Source organism: Octodon degus, unplaced genomic scaffold (genome assembly GCF_000260255.1).
Source record: "Octodon degus isolate 3935 unplaced genomic scaffold, OctDeg1.0 scaffold00354, whole genome shotgun sequence".
NCBI lineage: Eukaryota > Metazoa > Chordata > Mammalia > Rodentia > Octodontidae > Octodon > Octodon degus.
This window is the reverse complement of record NW_004524930.1, coordinates 806,257-825,724: the sequence shown is the minus strand read 5'-3', so window position 1 is coordinate 825,724 and position 19,468 is coordinate 806,257.

Sequence of the window (19,468 nt, the reverse complement as noted above, 5' to 3'; positions counted from 1 at the left end):
AAGAGAATACAAAAATAGGAATAAAAATCATTAGAAATGATCCAGAATTTCATTAAACAGAATGATAGGATTTCAACAATGTTTGTTGCACCGCATATTGTCTTCAAATTAGTTGTTCACATAACCAGATATAAGCCTGTAAGTTTGGTCAAGAATTAGAAAATATTAAAAAGGAGAGAGAAATAATATTTGAACATTAACTTATCCTTTCAATAGAATAGTAGAAATGAGCAGTGCAGTTATCCATGCCACCCCACGCATATGCATATATATTTCTTTTTCCCTTCCTTTTCTCCTTTCCCTTGTCCCAGTTTTTCCTTCCTCTGACCACTCAGATAGGACTATTTTCCACACAGAACACAGAAATTAGGTGTAGTTCTGTTTTGTCTGAATGTTTCACTTTTATAGACTAATTTCAATATATAGCGTACATGTACTCCATGTTCCTTCCCTTTTACAGTATCCATTTTACCTTTTACATCCTCTTTACTCTTTCAGGTTCTTACACCAGGGAGACAGTATAATGTTTACATATGTAGCATGCTCTCTAGTTGTAGCCACTTACTTATATATGTCTCTAGTTTATCTTATTTATAGCTGAGTAAAAATCCATTGTGCAAAAATACCACATCTTTTTATCCATTCATCAGTTGATGGGAAAATCATCTAGTAGTGCTACCCCAACTTTTGCCCCATAGTTCTTCTAGCACTAGGAGATGATCATTATTTCTGCATGAAGACTGCTGTAGGCCTTTCCAAACTGACTGCATGATTAGGGGAAAATAAATATCTTTCTGCATAATAGATATCATGAAACATGACTCTTTCTATGAAATTTAGCAAAGAACATTATTGAATTTTAGAGTCATTCTTTGGCCCCTTGATTCCCATTAGAAGTTTGAATGATGTGGAAATACTCAGAAATTGTGGTCAATAGTTATAGTATTCCATTTCATTTTGCTAGGTTATTTAACATAGTATGAATTTCACAATATCTCAGGATCTGAGTTTGCATACACAATGAAAATGCAGTATAAATTTCATAAGGTTATTTAATTGAAGTGTAAAAGAGGTTGTTTTCAAAATATACAGGATTATGCTTGCCATTCATTGGATGTGTAATAAATGTCATAGTCTGCAACTTATCTCTCTTCTTCACCAGTGTATCATTTGTTTGACTTATTAAAAGAACTGTGATTTATATTTGCAACTGAAATACATGTAGATATTATCTTAGGAGATGGTGAAGAAAGTGCTGAAATCTGACAGTAAATCACCCCAAATTAATGCAGGCTGGATAAGCTTAAATGTGAGCAGTTAACTAGAAAATATGCATGTCTCTGTGGTGAAAATCAGTTTAAGGAAAAGTTCAAAATGAAATGGGGATCAAACATTGCAGATTCCACATGTCAGTGTGATCATATGATAATTATTTTTCTGTGATCTGCAGGTCCATTGGTATTGTTGCAAGGGACAGGTTTTCATCTCTTTTTGTCCCTGAGTACTATTCCATTGTGTGTATAGACAACAATTTCTTTATCCATTCATTCATTGATGTGCACCTAGGCTTTTATATGTTACATTTTGTAAATTTTTATGACTGAATCTGAGTATGTGCATATATTTACAATAAGCTAACTTTAATCCTTTGGAATGTGCCTATTAATCCTGCTATGTCAACTTCTTTGCATTAAGAAGTTCCCATTTGATTAGGAGAGCCTGCTCTTGTGTGTGTCTAAGTAAGGTCTGAAGGTGCGAGCTTGGCTCTATCTACTGCACCATGTCCATTCCTCTCTGGTGCTGTTTTCCTACCCTGCTCCCTGGCACCTTGAATTCATCAGTTTAGCTCCACCAAACCCTTATGGCATGATATTTTTTTCTTGAAGCTAAATTGGTTGAACACAGAATTCTCAAGAAATTAAAACGACTAATGAGTATATGAAAAAATGTTCAACACTTTTATTCATAGGGAAATGATGACAAGGACAAATCTGAGATTCCTTCTCCAATAAAAATGGCTATCATCAAGAATGCTAAAAGAAGGGGGCAGGGAGATGCCTCAGAATAAGCGCTTGCCTGGCAAGTGCAAGGGCCTGAGTTCAATCTTCAGTTCTGTGAACAAACAAACAAACAAACAAACAGACATAATACAAAAAGTAGTAAATGCTGGTAAGGGTGTAGAAAAATAGAAGCCTTCTATACTGTTGTTGAGAATGCAAATTAGTACGTTTATAATGAGCATCAGTAGTTTCCTCAGAAAATTAAAAAAGATAGAAGTACTTTATGACTCTGAACAATTTTCTTGATAGCCTTAGCACTATGTTATTTTCTGCATTCAATTTTTATCTCTTTCAACTAGACAATCCATTGAAAATGGAGGCAATGTCTAATTTTTTCACAGCTGCCTTTGCAGAACCTGGACAGACTGTAGCACAGAGTAAATGATGAATATATATGTAGTGATTAAATAGTCACTATGTTATCTTACCACTCTGAAGTCTAAATTCATATTTAAAAGGTGGTCCTGCTAACTGGAATCTTTCTGAAATTGATGAATCTCTTTTCTTGGTAATACATTTTAGTGGAAACTTTTAGGTTAGTTTAGTATAACAACCAGGGTCTTTAGCTGATGGTACCAAATCCTGTGTAGCTAGTTTAAGCACACAGGGTTTCCTAGGTGCAGTTATATGGACCACAGAAACTGTGGAAGAGTTAAATCACCGTATTGCCAGGAAAAACTTGCTGAAGATCAACATGATGACAGGAATTCCCAACTCTTCTGGGACTGAGAGTCTGAGCAGCTGTAAAACTGAAGCCTTCCTGCTTCTCTCACCTCAGAGACATTCAGACTCTTTGAACACAAAAAGAACACACCCTCAAATCACTAATTTCCAATTCATAGACTTGCAAATATGTTTTGGGTTAGGAGAATCCAAGCCCCTTATGTGTTCCTAAGTGGCTTCCATGATAGCAAATGGATCAATACATTGAAATTGAGTGGCAGGGTCAAGGAGCACTTTTGAGGTTTTGGGCAGCTACACACTTCTGGCCTTCATTGCAGCTGGTGATCATGTCTCCACATAGAATTTGTTCATGTCACCAGGAATTATTTCTATGTAAATTGTGAATGCCATGTTTCTTTTTCCACATACAGGAAGAATGGCAAATATAAAGGACCATGAGAAAGCTGGAGAGTAGAAAAGTACTGTTGCCGCAGACAGTTATGCAAATTCTTATTTAAATTTTATGATGTTCCTTCTGTTCCACTAATCATGATTATTTCTGAAGTAGAAGCATAAATATTTAGAAGTGACCTTACTTTTTAGGACCAGCATAGCATAGCATGTAATTTGTTCTAAAGAGAATAAAAAATAATAAAGTAAATTAGAAACAATACAGATTTTGAAAAAGAAAGGAGGGCCAGCGAGATGTGGACTAAGTGTCTGCTTTAGGAAGGGCAGGGACCAGGGTTTGATACCCAGTCCTACTGGCCCTACCCCAGGGAGGACTGAGCCGGTGACAGAGTTTGGGCGTGGTGGCACAGGCCTGTAATCCCAGTGCTTGGGAGGCTGAAAACAGGAGGATTACCATGAGTCCTCTCTGTGTAGTGAGACCCTGTATCAAATGCACAAATGAAAAAAATGAATACAACAAAAAAAGAAAAATAAGGTAATAGGAATTTAACAATGATTGTTATGTTACATATTGATGTCTTCAAAGTAGTTGTTCAGATTACCAGATATAAGTATGACAAATGAATCAAAAATTGAGTATTAACTTTTCCTTTCAATAAATCCATAGAAATTAGTAGTACAATCATTTTAGCTGTCTTGTGTATATGTATATGTATAGCTATGGTAATTTAAGATGTTCATTCATAGATATCCTACATTTAAAAAAAATCTTCATTTGCTTTGTAGACTCTCTTTTCAAATAGTATTTCTGTCTTTATTTTATAAAGTTCATGCAGAATGATGCTTTAATGTACAAAGTGAAGTGATTACTACAGGTGAGCAATTTAATGTATCCATTATCTACACAGTTATCTTTCTTCTTGGCTTTTATAAGAAGGCTGGAAATCTATTCTCTTAGAAAGTTTCCAATACACTACGCAATATCTACAACTGTAGTGTTAATGCTGAATTATCAATGCCTCATTTCTTGCATCATGGAAAATTTGTACCATTTGTCCTCTATCACTCCATCTCCTTCTCCCATTCCTCTGGTAGTCACCATAATATTCTTTTTCTCTGTGCTTTTTTTTTGTGACTCTACACGTGAGACACACAGTATGTTTTTTATGGTAGTACCTAGGTGAGTTCATTCAAGGTAATGACCTTCACAGTTACCCATGTGTTTGCAACTGTCTTGCGATCACCCAGGGGATGTCTTCCTGGATGTACAGTGCTCCCCACAGAAACATCTCATTGTTTGCTTTCTGATTAGGCATCATTTTTAGAGAAGACCTGTATAATTCCCTTATGCAGACTATCTTACTCTTTTTTTCTGTCCAAGGCCTTGTCTTATTAACAGTTATCACAGAATGTAAATTTTTGTTATTTTTCCTTTTATTTTGTGATTCTAGAAAGCCAGTTTAGGTAGGACTACATTCTGATGTTTTTGTTTTATTAACTAGAACATCTCCAAGTAATAGCATAGAATGTGGAACAAAATACATGTGTTTGTCAGTCATCTTTCTGTCAATGGTACAAAACACACTTTTCTGTTTCATTCACCTTCTATCACTGGGATAAACTACCTGACACACAGTTTTAAAAAAGAAAGACTTATTTTCATTCACAGTTTCAGTACAGGGCTGTCTAGTTCCATGACGCAAACATCGTAACAAAAGAGCTTAGCAGAAGAAAGCTGCCCAACTCACTGTGGCTGAAGCAGAGAGACTGAGCCAAAGAGCAAGGGGCCAGACAGAGTCCCTGGGTTCTGCTGTTATGACTGAGCCAAGCATTCCATAGCCTGTGCTTTTCTCACCTCCTAAAGGTTTCTCAAGACAATCAAACTGAAAATCAAGATTAATCACGATGCTACTGAATGAAAAAATGAATAGATAAATTACTGTATACCACACCTAAATATATTTTTAAGCATAATTAGAATCCCACACTAAGATGCCAAGTGATTATTAGATAACAGGAAAAATAAATCTGACAAAATGGGAAGATAAGTGTAAAACTTATTCTTATAGAAGTGAAATAACTGGGCAATTTTATTTCTGATAGCCAAGTGTCTCACAAGGTTTTTGAAATGATTTTTTTCCCTGACATTTTCCTGACCATAGTTATGTGATAGATCTCACTAGTATCATTACATAGTGATGTTCTTTTAAAACTTGTGGAAAGCCTCAGTGAATTTATTTAAGCAGGTATCAGTCTTGGACATGTTCCAGTTGTAAGATTCTATGATTAATGTCATTGCAATGTATAAATTTTTCAGTGATCTTTGTCCCTATAAATTGCAAAATGACATCATCTTAGTAACTAGTATTTTAAAAGATACTTATGAATCTAGAAGCATAATCTCAAAAAGCATAAGAATTCTTCCTCAACTATTAAGGACAATATCTTTTCTATATCAAAATAAGAAATGAAATAGGTTAGATCACTGTATGCTAGCTATTCTTTTTTAAAAAAATATTGGTTTTATTCTAAAGAGTAAAAACAAAAACAAAATAAAAAAACAAATGGGATACAAAGACAGAAGGGCCAACCAGATAGCTCGGAGGTTTAAAGCACCTGCTTAGGCAGAGGCAGGGACCAGGGTTTGATCCCCGCTGTGCTGTGCCTTTTTTGGTAGTCTTATATTTCTAGGTCATATATTAAATTATGTTCAACTATTGCCAGTTTAGTATTAGAAAGGATTGTATATTTTAAACATTCTTTGATTATGTAAAGAGAATACAAAATAATAAAAAAAGTCTAGCTCAGATTTAGAAGACATCCATGTCTATAATAAAACATGGAAATCTAAGCACCATTTAAAAATAACATTAGGCTGGTGTTTTTTTTTTATTATTCTTTGTGTATAGACTGGCTGTGATCTTCCTCTATACTCTAGAGAATACATCAAGCTTGCTCTGTTCACTGTCATTTCTTTGATCTCCCTCCTAATTTTTCCTACCTCTTTGTACTTTTCTTTCTAGAGCCATGCAAAATTAGAAAAAAATTCTAGACAGTTCCAGCTAAGTGATGTCCATAGAAAATGAGCATTTTTTTGATGCTGAAGACAGGGAAGTCATTGTAGAAGGATACATACCCAGACACTGGGTCAGATGAGCCAAACAGAATAACACCCACCAGGAGACTACAAATAAAATTTATGTCCCAGCTTATTCTGGGAAGGTTTTCTTTGGGAGGCCAAAACAGATACACAGTGGTAAGACCAGATTTCTGGGTCACACTACAAGGAGCTATTTCCAAAAACAGCACATTTATGGGACTAAACACATTTAGTCGAAGGGAGGATCTCTGAACTTTCCTCTTCTCCTAGGCCTAGGTGTATAAGAAAAATACTTTGATAATAAGTTATGGACTTTAAAACCTTCACTATAAACTTGTAAAGTGCTAGGCGATCTTGTTTAGGCTTTTACCTATGTTTTGTAGAACTTTGACCAATAGTGATTACCCTGCCAGCTAGTTAAATGCTCTTAGAGCAGCTGAGACTCTATGAAGCAGAGGACAGGTTTCCCCAGCATGTGCTCAGAGCCAGTGAGTGACGGAATGTTGACAAGAGAGATAGCTTGATTCCTTTCTGGAGACTGATCTCTGGTTGTGTGGATCAACAAGCTGAAAACAATGAGTAGTCATCGTCAGCGCTATTCTCTGTTGGATACTCTATTGTTTCTCAGTGGCAACTGTCTCTTGACCAGAGAAGAAAATTTCCACTTATCTATTATTCTTCTCTCTGCTAATAAACTAGAAATTTTCCCCAAGGTTTTCAGTGGAACCACTTATTTACACACCCCCACTTTAGAAATTAGTCTGAGGAAGCTTGCAACAATTTACATTTTAAGACATCTATCAGGGGAATGATTTACACTTGTGCCTGTCTTATGTTAGCTAAAAGTAAAAAAGAATTTTGTCAGCCTTATCTAATGTGCTTTTACCATCATTTAAAATATGATTGCTAGCTGATGTATGTAATTATAACCTGTGAGCTTAAAAATTTCAATAAAAGCCTTATTATGTTGTTAAAACAGGTTACCTAGGTGATGAAATAGAGAAGACAAGTGGCTGGAGATTTCCTTCCCATAGTGCATGGGGCACAATATCTCCAGTCAATTGCTCTATCTCTAAAGGTGATATCATTTGTAGCCTGGAAAATGCTCTAATTCTATCTCAACTTTTCTATATGCAGTGGATTATTACAAAGTTATGCTTTCTTCTTTAGGCATTCACGTCACCATACTGGTTGCAACTTATGCTTATCCATGTACAATAGGAGAGAGTACACAGTTTGTGAGCTTTCTGGGAGGATGAAAGCATGTGCCAGTTCAAGGGTGGATACACTGGTCAAAATTTACTTCCAACCTCTCCAATGACATCCACCCACCCTGGAGTAGAATATACTTATGGTTCACCTTTGAGGGTATTGAAATCAATTTGAGGCAGGCAGGAAATGCCCAAGCTATTTTCTATATTGGCACGGGACACTCAGGCAGAGTCACTGAAAGATGTTTGCTTTTAGTCATTTAGAGTGAATATGGAGAGACAAAATAAAATTCAGATGAAAATATTAATTATGAAAACTACAAATATATTCCAGAAAAGGAGGAAAATGGTCAGAAATGCCTTGTGTTCATATTTTTGTTAAAGAATAATCCTCATTTAGTGTCAAAATGTAGATGTGAGCCACAGAAAGGCCGGGCACCTCAAGCACCCTAAGGTACTCACTACCTCAGAGCCTGAGGCTGCTCCTTCACAAACTTTGGAGGCTGAAGAGAAGAGAAATTTAATTACAGCCTCACATTACTGAATGCATTGCTTCCTGTACTTGCCATTCTTCTCTACAGGATGGGGATTCTAGACTAGCTGCAATCCAGTCCTCTACAGACTTACACCTATCCTTAGCTGAGTTAATGCAAACTCCTCAAGGAGTTAATATGCTTCAAAGAAGGAAATACACAATTTAGAACTTCCATAGTTCATGTGATTTTTTAAAAATAATTTTATTGAAAAACAAATAGCAATACGACAGTTTCACAACCAAAAACTAGTACATTTTCAATAATTAATACCTTATTGATGTTGTTGTCTCAGTGGTTATTCATTGTACAAGATCCAGACATGATATCCTGTATCAAACACTATTAGAATGAACCTCTCTATTCATTGAATTAAGAGAATTGAGCTGTATATTTATCCTAACTATTTTGAGTATGCAAATACAAAATGGTCTTTCTACAAAATGGTCTTTCATTTCTATCCCTCTTTTTTGGTTAGTTTTGTCAGAGAAGGGCATTCCATTATCATTTTAATATCGTAGGTGCATGAATTCAGCAAAATATCCCAATATAGTCCAGTAGTCCATAATAGTAGTGGGTTTTCCATAAGACTAGCAATGTCTGAAGTTGTTGACTTGAGCTTTTTATAGCTCAGCATATTAATAAGGCTTTAATATTTATAATTCATTTTCATAATTTTCTGCTGGAGGGTTAAGACCAACATAAGGCAAGACCAATATAACAGGAAATGTAACTTTTGTGTCTGACAGGGTCAGTCAAATCCCCTCAGGATTGACCCTGATACCCTGTGTGGAAGTTTGCAGATCCTTTGTCAGTGTCAGCCGTGTGGATGAGTCGCAGCCATTGCTTGACCAATTTGATCTCTGTGAAAGCCTGAGAGAATGCTTTCTTTCCGTGTGACTCTGCTTAGGCACACTATATCATCATTAATTTTCCTCTGTGGCCTCATAATCTCCTTGATCAGAAAACTTAGGACACAACTGAGTTACATGATGTTACAGTATAGGTTCTCCTATGTCCTGAGTCCTCACTGACCTTGAAAGGCTAGGGCTAAAATTTTGGCTATATTGCAGCCCTTCTTTTTCTCTAACTTTTGGTCAGCAAACATAGCTGGTTAACCCTCCAGAAGGGAGGCTTATTATTATTACCCTCCAACATAGGCAGTTGAGCTTAAACTCACTATCTGTCTGGATATCAAGTATCTTAGATATAACATGGAACAGGTATTTTCCATCTAGTATTGATATGTTAAACTCTGAGTCCCTCCAGCATATAAAGAAAAAGGATTGGAAAAATGAAAAATATAAGAAATAAGAATAAGTATTTACATATATTTTACACACAAATTTAAAAATATAACAATGTATGGCCTTGTAGCAGGACAGTCTTGTGACTTTTTTATGTCTCTTGTTTTCGTTTATTACACTTTTTTTAAAAAAAACCAAACATTTACTTGAGAGACATTATGACAGTGATTACTATGTCATGACTAGCAGTACATAATTAGAACACCAGAATGACAGGTATTCCAAGCGTGACCCTACCATTACACATTGCTATCTTCCATGCAGTTGCTTAGTTCACAGGTACCAGCATATATAGTTAGTCAGGGTGAGAATCCTACTAATTAACTGTTAGCTTCAACAAAATGCTGAAGATTTTCAGGTTCATATCCTTATCCATCTTGTGCATATAAATGTATGACTTTGCCCCTGTCATGTTTCCTAGGTTCTCTCCTTGCCATCTCTTCATTGTCTAATCCTCAAGTTCTCATTTTCCTTTTAATTGTGTTATGCCTTTCTATTTTTATTCTTTGAGTTCTTATACTAGGGAGACTATACAATATATACATACATGGGTATGGATTATTTCACTTATGAGTAAATCTTCAAGTGGCACTCACTTATAAATAAAGGCTTCAAGTTTATCATTCTTTGTAGCTGAATAATACTCCATTGTACAAAAACACCACATTTTTTCATTCATTCCTCAGGTACTAAGCATCTTAGTTGCTTACAAGATTTGGCTATCACAGATTGTGCTGCTATAAACATAGGTACATATATATCACTATGATATGACGTTTTCATTTCCTCCAGGGATATTCCCAGTAGTGGGACAGCTGGCTTGAATAGGATTTCCAGTCCTAGTTTTTTTTCAGAGTCTCCACACTGATTTCCATAAGGGTTGCATGAGTCTACATTCCCACCAGCAGTGGAGAAGGGTTCCCTTTTCCCCAGAGCTTCTCCAACATTTGTGGTTGGTTGATTTCTTTATGATAGCCATTCTTTCTGGGGTAAGATGATATCTCAATGTTGTTTTAATTTGCATTTCACGGATGGTTGGTGATGTGGAATATTTTTTCATGTATTGATTCACTTCTTCAATTTCATCCCCTGAGAAGTGCATGTTCATCTCAGATGCCCATTTCTGGATTGGGTCTTTAAATTTTGGGGTTCTCCTCATTGGCCAGACAATGGCTGTGACTCATCCGCATGGCTGACACTGACAAAGGATCTACAATCTGAGGTACAGGATCTCAGGATAAATCCTGAGGGGATTTCACTGACCTTCTCAGACCCAAAAGCTACAACTCTTTTTGCATAGGTCTTGCTTTATCTTGGTCTTAACCATCCAGCAGAAGAGTATAAAAATGAAGTATAAGAAGTAAACCCATGGTGTTAGGTTGAGCTGTAGGGGACTCAGGTCAACAATTTCTGACATTGCCAGTGAAGCGGAAGACCCAATACTATTATGGACTACTGGTCTCTTTTAGAATATTTTGCTGAGTTAACACACCTATAATATTCAAATGGTGGAACTAAACAAAAAAGGAGATACAGATGAATGTCTATCTTGTATCTGTGTACTGAAAATCATTAGTATAGATATATAGTTACATTCTCTTAATGAATAGAGTGATTTGTTCTAATGGTGATTGTAAATAGGATATCATGTCTGTATCTTGTACAGCAAAAAACCACTAGGAAGAGATTATGCAATGTGTTAATTGTTGAAACTGTCCTACCCCCAAGAAAGAATAAAATAAAAAGCACTTTGAAGCAAAAAAAATTATTTGGGGGACTCTAGTGTTTCTTAGATCTTTCTAAATTCTAGTGAGCAAATCTCTCCCTGAGTACTTATTTTTGAAGATTTTTTTGCAAATTTGTGGGTTGTCTTTTCTCTTTGTTGGTAATTTCTTTTGATATGCAAAAACTTGTCAATAAGAGGACGTCCCAGTTGTTAATTCTTTCAAGTGTTACCCGTGCGATTTGATTTTTGTTCATGAACTCTTTGCCTACCCTATGTCTTCAAGAGTTCCTCCTACTTTCTGTTTCAGGAGATTTAGGAATTCTGTTTCAATGTATAGACCTTTAATTCATTTTGACTTTAACTTAGTGCATGGTGATAGACGTGGGTGAATTTTAATTTTTGGCACATAGAGAGCCAGTTTTTCCTGCACCATTTGTTCAAGATGTTATCTTTCTTTCAGTGAGCATATTTGGTCCCTTTGTTAAAGATAAGGTAGCTGAGAGTGTTCATAGATGCTTCTGTGTCTTCTAGCCTATTACATTGATCCTCAGGTCTATCTCCTTTCCAGTAACATACTGATTTTATTACAGTAGCCTTGTAGTATAAATTCAAGTGAGGAATTGTAATGCCTCCTGCCTTGTCTTTGTTGCCCAGTATTGCCTTTGCTATTCAAATTCTTTTCTGGTTCCACATAAATTATAGAATGATTTCTCTAGATCTGTGAGTTATGTTGGTGGTAGTTTGATAGGGATTGCATTAAATCTATACAGCAATTTTGGCAGCATGGCCATCTTCACAATGTTAGTTCTCCCTATCCAGGATCAGGGAATGTCTTTCCATTTTCTGCAATCCTCTACTATCTCTTTTTTAAGAGTACTGTACTTTTCCTTGAAAAGATCTTTGACTTCTTTAATTAAATGAATTCCAAGGTATTTCATTTGCCTTGGTGGTATTGTAAAAGGTATTGTTTCTATAATTTCTCTCTCAGTATGTTTGTTATCTTTGTAGAGGAATGCTATTGAATTTTGAGTATTGACTTTGTATCCTGCTATGCTACTGAATTTGTATATTAATTCTAGCAACCTCTTGGTGAAGTTTTTTTTGGGTCTTCCAAGTGAAGTGTCACGTCATCTGCAAGTAATGAGAATTTAACTTCTTCTTTACCTATTCTTATTCCTTTTATTTATCTCTCTTGTCTAGCTAATGATTCCAGAACTATATTGAATAGGAGTAGTGATAGAGGACATCCTTGTCTTGTGCTAGATCTAAGAGTAAAATATTTCAGTATTCCCCCATTTAGAATTATGTTAGCTGTTGGGTTTTCATAAATGACTTTTATCAGATTGAAATAGAGGCCATCTATTCCAATTTTCTTTAGGACTTTGAACATGAATGAGTGTTGGACTTTGTCAAAAGGCTTTTCTGTAACAATGGAGATGATCACGTGGTTTTTAGTTTTCACTCTATTGATATAGTGTACTATATTTATAGATTTTCAAGTATTGAACCATCCTTGCATCCTTGGGATGAATCCTACCTGGTCATGGTGTATGATCTTCTTGTTGAGTTGCTTTATTTTATTTGTTAGGATTTTATTGAGGATTTTTGCAGCTATATTCATGAGGGAGTTTGGCCTGTAGTAATCTTTTTTGGTTGCGTTAATTCCTGCTTTTGGTGTCAGTATAATAGTTGCCTCCAGGATAACTTTGTGAGGATTACTTCATTTTCCATTGCATTGAAGAGTTTGAAGAGTACAAGGACTATATCTTCTGTAAATTTCTTTAGAATTCAGCTGTGAATCCATCAGGACATAGACTTTTTTTGTCGCTAGATTTTTAAAATTACATCTTGTTTTTCATTGGCTGGTATTAGGCTATTGAGAGTGGTTATATCTGTTTGATTCAGTTTTGGTAATGTGTACCTTTCTGGGAATCTGTACATTTTGTCTTCTATTCTGTGAGAGGAAAGACTCTCAAAGTAGCTATTGGTAATTTTCTGAATTTCCACTGAGTCTCTGGTCATTACACCCTTTTCTTTGTTTATCGCCTTTTGAATTTTCTGTTTCCTCTTTTTGATGAGGTTAGTTAGGGGCTTATCGATTTTATTTAATCTTCCAAAGTGCAAGCCTTTTGCTTTCTTAATTCTTTGAATTGTTTTCTTTCTCTCAATTGAATTAATTTCTGCTCTAATCTTTATGATTTCTTTCTGTCTTTGGGCTCTGAGTTTGGTTCACTCTTCTTTTTCCAGTTGTTGAAGTTGTAATATTAGGGTGTTTATTTGTTCTCATTCTATTTTCCTAATGTGTGATTTTAGAGCTATAAAATTCCCTCTTAGAACTGTTTTAATTGCGTCCCATGAATTCCAATAAGTTGTGCTTGAATTTTCATTGAATTGTAAATATTGTTGAATTTCTTGTTTAATTTCATCTGTGACCCATTGATTTCTGGGTAGGGTGTTGGTTAGTTTCTATTTCTTTAGCGTTTTTTCTGGTTTCTTTTGTCATTTATTTCCAGTTTCATTGCACTGTGGTCAGATAATATACATGAGACATCTTCTGTTTTCCTGCATATTCTTAATCATGACCTATGGATTAGTATGTGGCCTATTTTAGAAAATGACCCATGTGCAGCTGAGAAAAATATATATTTAACTGTGTTCAGGTGGAACTCCCTGTATATGTCCACTACGTCCATTTATTCCAAGCTCTGATTCAATTCTGTTGCTTCTTTGATAATTTTTTGTCTAGTTGACCTATCTTTTTGGGATAAGGGGGTGTTAAGTTCTCCTGTTAAGATTGTGGTATTGGATTTTATATTTTTCATGTCCATTAAGGTTTGTTTTTATATAGTTGGGTGCTCTAGTGTTTGGTGCATACATATTTATGAGTGTTACCTCTTCTTCTTTTATTTTTCCCCTAACCAGTATATAGTGGCCTTCTTTATGTCACTTGATAATTCTTGGTTTGAAGTTGAGACTGTCTGAGAATGGAATTGCTACCTCTGGTTTTTTCTGAGGTGCTGGAACATGTAGTATTGTTTTCCATCCTTTGACTTTCAGCCTATGTATGAATGTCTTCATGAGTTAAATGTGTTTCTTGTATGCAGCATATTGCTGGATTTTGCTTCTTAATCCACTGTGCCAGTCTATTTGTCTTAATTGGTGAATTGAATCCATTTCCATTGATGGCTGTAATTGAGATGTATTGTCTTGCTATTGACATGTTATTTACTGCTGTTGTTTATCCTTTTTTCTCCTGCGTTTTATTGTTTTCCCTGTTTAGTTCTTTGCTTCTTTTCTGTTAGTGGAGTTCTGATTATTTTGGTCCCTCTCTAGAACATCATTCAGGAGCCTGTGGAGGTTTGGCTTTGTCATCATGAAATTCTTTAGTTGTTCTTTGTCATGGAAGTATTTCACTTCTCCATCAAACTTGAAAGAGAGTTTTGCAGGGTACAGTAGTCTGGGCTGAAATTTGTTTTCAAAGTGTACTTGAAGTACTCTGCTCCATTCTCTTTTTGCCTTTATGGTTTGTGAAGAGAAGTTGGCCATAATTCTGATGGGTTTTCCTTTGAATGTGATCTGATTCTTTTCTCTATTGGCTCTCCGTATATTATTCTTGTGCTGGATTTGTGGGATCTTGACTATTATGTGTCTTGGTGTGTTTTTAAGTGGGTTCAGGTTACTTTGCGTTCTGTATGCTTTGTTTACCTGCTTTTCAGTGTGTTTCCTCATATTTGGAAGTTTTCTGCTATTACTTCTGCCCATGTTTTTTAAAAAATATCATTTGTATTGGCTCCTTCTTCCTCATTGATACCTATTAATTTCACTTTGCTCATCTCTGCAAAGGTTTTCAATTGGGTTTCTTCCATATGTTTCTTCATTTTATTCTTTACTTCAGAAGCTGTGATTTCAGATATTTCCTTTTTTATTTCAGAAATTAATTGTGCTCTGAGTTCCTCTATATCTTTCTGTTGTTGCTTATATACTTCTGATGCTATTATTTTATACATTTCAGCTGAGCTAGTGTTCTCTGCACTTGGTCTGGGTGGGCATTGTGTTTCCTCTTTGTGTTTCTGTATTTGATTCTTTACTTTAGATACTATTAATTCAGAGATTGCTTTTTTTGTTTTCGATCTGATCTACTCTATACCTTTCTGCAGTTGTTTCTTTTTTTCAGACACTATTGATTCATTGATTTCAGCTGTGTGATTCTCAATTTGTTCTGTGCTAGTGTGCTCTGCACTTTTTTTTGGTGGGCTTGGGGTCTGAGAATGCATATTGCTCCTTATCATTTTCATTTTTTATAGCGATCTCTTTTGACCTTCATTTTAGAGCTTTGGTGCAGTCATAACCTTAGCACATACTGAAATTCAGATACAAATCTACAAAGTTTTAATTGCTCTAATTGTTCCTGGTTTGGATCTGGCTGCTGTGCTCAATTCCTTCCTGCTGCAGCCCTTGGGATCGAACCTGTTGTACTCCCCTGGCAAGATGTTGTGCTCATGGACTAGCTATGTGATTCTCTCCCCTACTCTTTCTGCAGGGAGTACAGGTACAGAGTTTCACCCCATGCCTGTATGCTATGCCTTAGCTGAGTCTTAAGGAGACAAGAAGAAGTAGGAGAGAGGGGTAGCTGTCCCACTCACTCACTGGGTCTGGGCTAGGGTTGGATGTGGGACTCCTGAGAATGTGGCTGAAGTTCTCATTTAGTGGGTGTGTGGGGGTGCGCTGTGGAGTAGTGAGGGGGTCCTTAGTGCATGGAAGAGTGTCTGAGTTATGCTGCGTGCCTGGGTTTAGACCCTCAAATTATATTTAGAAAATTAAAAATGAAAAATGAGGAACAGTTGTTCACTGAAAGACACACAAACACATAAATGAATACACAGAACACACAAACATCCTTATCAAATTAATAGTGTTCCCAAATATATCACTGGCCAAATTAAGTTATAGTAAATATATTACAATTTTTAGAAATTTATAATTGTAAGTAGACTAGTCAGAATTTGTTTTTTGTCAATTGTCAGAGTTCTCAGTAGAAAAATCTGGAAGGGATACAATCTTTTATGTATAATAAATATGCTTATTTTGTTTTTTTATATATTTTTCTAATACCAATAAAATTTCACTCAATTATTTTTACATATTTTATCATCTATTAACACCTTAGATTTCCATTTGGCCAACTCCTTTTTTAGTGCCTGGGGTGTATTTAGCCTAGGCATTGTTAACTTTTTCTTCAGATCCGGCGACATGGTGCAGCTTGACAGTATGTTCTGGTATCCAAATAGGTCGTTTAGCATTCTCTGGAAAAATACAAGCATACCTCTTGCTCCTGGTTAGTAGTGGATTGAGTCCCGTCCATCCAAAGGACCCTTCCTTTTTCTTCTCTTACCTGTTTGTATCCCTGTTATTGTATTCTTATCTTTTATAAGAATTTAAAAATTTATTAATATATATTGAGAAATGATGATTGGGTAATTGACACTTATTTTGGTTTAATAGAATCTTGACCTTACAGTAAGAACCCTGTATTCTATATTTTGGAAGTGAAAGCTAGATATTTTTCACTGAAACTAATCTGATCTATCAGTGAAGAAAATAAATTAAACTTATTTGTAGAATCCAATAGTCAATAACACCAGGAAAAATAGCCTCAAATCTAGATGGAATCAATTAATACTACCAAATAAAGTCTGAAAATAATGAATGTTTGATTTGAACGGTTTTAGGCACCATATGTCTTGGTTTCACAATTTGACTCAAATATGAAGTTATAAATTGTATCCCCCTTTTGGAGGCCACCACTACTTTTATTTAATTGGGATGTTAAAATTCAAGTGAATGCGTATACTCATGACTTTTATATTGTGCTCCAAATCTCTATATTTGTTTGGAAAATATCAAAGCTTTTCTTTATACCAATTTTAATTTAGGACTATAAAATAAGCAACCAGACTTACAAGGAATTAAAAGAATTTTAAGTAATCTTTTAAAATATCTCCATTATTATAAATCTTAGTGATAAATTTTGGACCTTGCATGAATTGTTGAATTATTATGATGGTCGTCTAATATGGATAAAGACCTTAAAAGAGATTATCTTCTCAGAGACCACCTCTCCCCTTCTTTGTCTCTTCTGCCTGTGTCTGTCAGTCCTGTGTTCCTTACTTTCCTTGCTACCCTCTCTGCTAACCTGAAAACTCAGTCTCTTTATTCTCCTGGTTTCTCACTTTGGGACAAATCTCGATCCAGGAATCGCTAATAACAATCATTTTTTTCACCAGCAGTGTGCTGTTTTGGGATGATATCTGTAAAGACCACAGAGTGTCTGAAATTGGTGTGTACTTTTGCGAAAAATCCCAGGTGCCTTAAGAAAAATTTTAATACTTTTTGGGAGGGATGGTGAAGGAGTGTAAGAGACAAAAACTATCACCCAGTCATATGGCACCATCCAAGGTATGGTAATTTGATCCAGTAACTCCATGGTGTATGTTCAGTGGTGTCATACAATTTTCAGGTTTCCTTTAGCACTTTGATTAACTTAATATTTAATGCTTGGTAAGGAGGATGTCCGTGCACATGAGAAATGATAGGGAATGTCATAGGTTCTGAGTAATCTGCCTTATTATGAGCTTCCTTTATGGCCAACTCAAAAGCTGAATATTGTACAGGGGGAAGAAAAAGGTTGTCCCTAATGGGCAAGCACCTAAAAATACCCTTTTAATTCCAAGGGGAGAGGGACCCATAGAGGGTCTGACTGAACTAATGAAGGGGTCTCCCCTGAAGAGGGGGGTCTGATCCCAAGATGTGGGCTGCCCCCAAGGACAAATGACCAGGAATGGCAGAAAATCTCCCTTACTCAGATGGTTTAACACTGTCCAAAAACTACTTTTCAAACTTCTCCTTTGGGTCTTTTGTTTCTGAGTCACCTTTGGGTCACAAAGCTGCTGCATCAGTTGCAGAAGGTGACGGAGGTTAGGAAAAGAGGAAGGATCTAAGATAGGATCAGGCTTGGTGGAAATCTGACTGTCCTGTTGGAATGCCGGGAATAGCATATCATAATGTTCCCCAAACTAAGCAACCTCCTCTTCTAATTGTTGAGCTTTGTCCTTGGGAGGCTCTTCCTCGGATTTGGAGCTGGTATTTAAATCAATGAAAGAATTTTCTAGTAGAAGGAGTTTTTCTTCCAGGGGAGGTGCCAAAGCGGTGGAATTTTGAAACTGGGTGTTACGCTAGCATCACACATTCCATACATGCACTTTTCCAAGACCTGAGCCTCCAGGGCTAATTGCAGGGCACCACATATAGCTTATCACAAAGTGAAAGTATCTATAGGCATCCATTTGGGTCTATGAAGATTATAATAATCCTTAAGAGCCTTTCTACTTTTATCCCAGATTACTTCATCAAGTGTGCCTTCCTCTGGAAACCATGGGCAGCATTTCATAAGAGAAGATAGGGAGAAATTTTCAGGGAGGTCATGGTGGATCCCCCGGGACTTAAGAATAGTCCTGATGATGTCTGCAGAGAGCACCCATTCCTGAGACTGTGTGTCCCATTTTATTTCTGGTGAAAATTTCCCCTTTTACTCACTAACTCATGAAGCCTCTCTGCTGCTGGGGTTCCATTCTCTGACTCAATGAACGCCTCCTGTCCCTATCTGGGTACTAAACTTGGAGGTCCATAGTTCATAGAGGGGATCATGGTAGAGTGAGGATGGAATGAAACGAAATCTGGGGTCAGGAGGTTGGAATGCTAGCTGAGCCATGGTTGAGCCATTAATTTTGTGCACAGTACTGCATTTTACTTCGCTATCAGACTGTTCTTCAGCAAGGTCAAACCAATTTTGGGTTCTGGCTTTCAGCAAGGATCTTCTGAATTTCTATATTGGTTGTAGTGTTTCCATCCTTTTCATTCCTCATTTAGTGAATTTGAATATTTGTTTCCTTTTACTGTAAGCATGCATAAAGGTTTACCAATTTCATTCTTTGAAAAAGCGGACTATGGGGGTAACAATCTTATTTGCAGACTGTCTCAACTTCAAACCAACAATGATCAAGTGAAATAAAGCAGGCCACTATATACAGGTAAGGTGAAAAATTCAAGAGGAAGAGGTAACACTCATAAATGTATATGCACCAAACACGGGAGCACCCGACTATATAAAGCAAATCTTAATGGACATGAAAAATCTAATATCCAATATCACAATTTTAACAGGAGACATTAACACACCCTTATCTCCAAAAGATAGGTCAACCAAACAAAAACTTAGCAAAGAAATAAAAGAACTGAACCAGAGGTTGAAACATGTGGAATTGGTGGGCATATACAGAGTGTTCCACCCAAACACAACTGAATACACATTTTTCTGAGCAGCACATGGGTCATTTTCTAAAATAGACCACATACTGGTCCATAGGTCATGCTTAAGTATATGCAAGAAAACAGAAATTA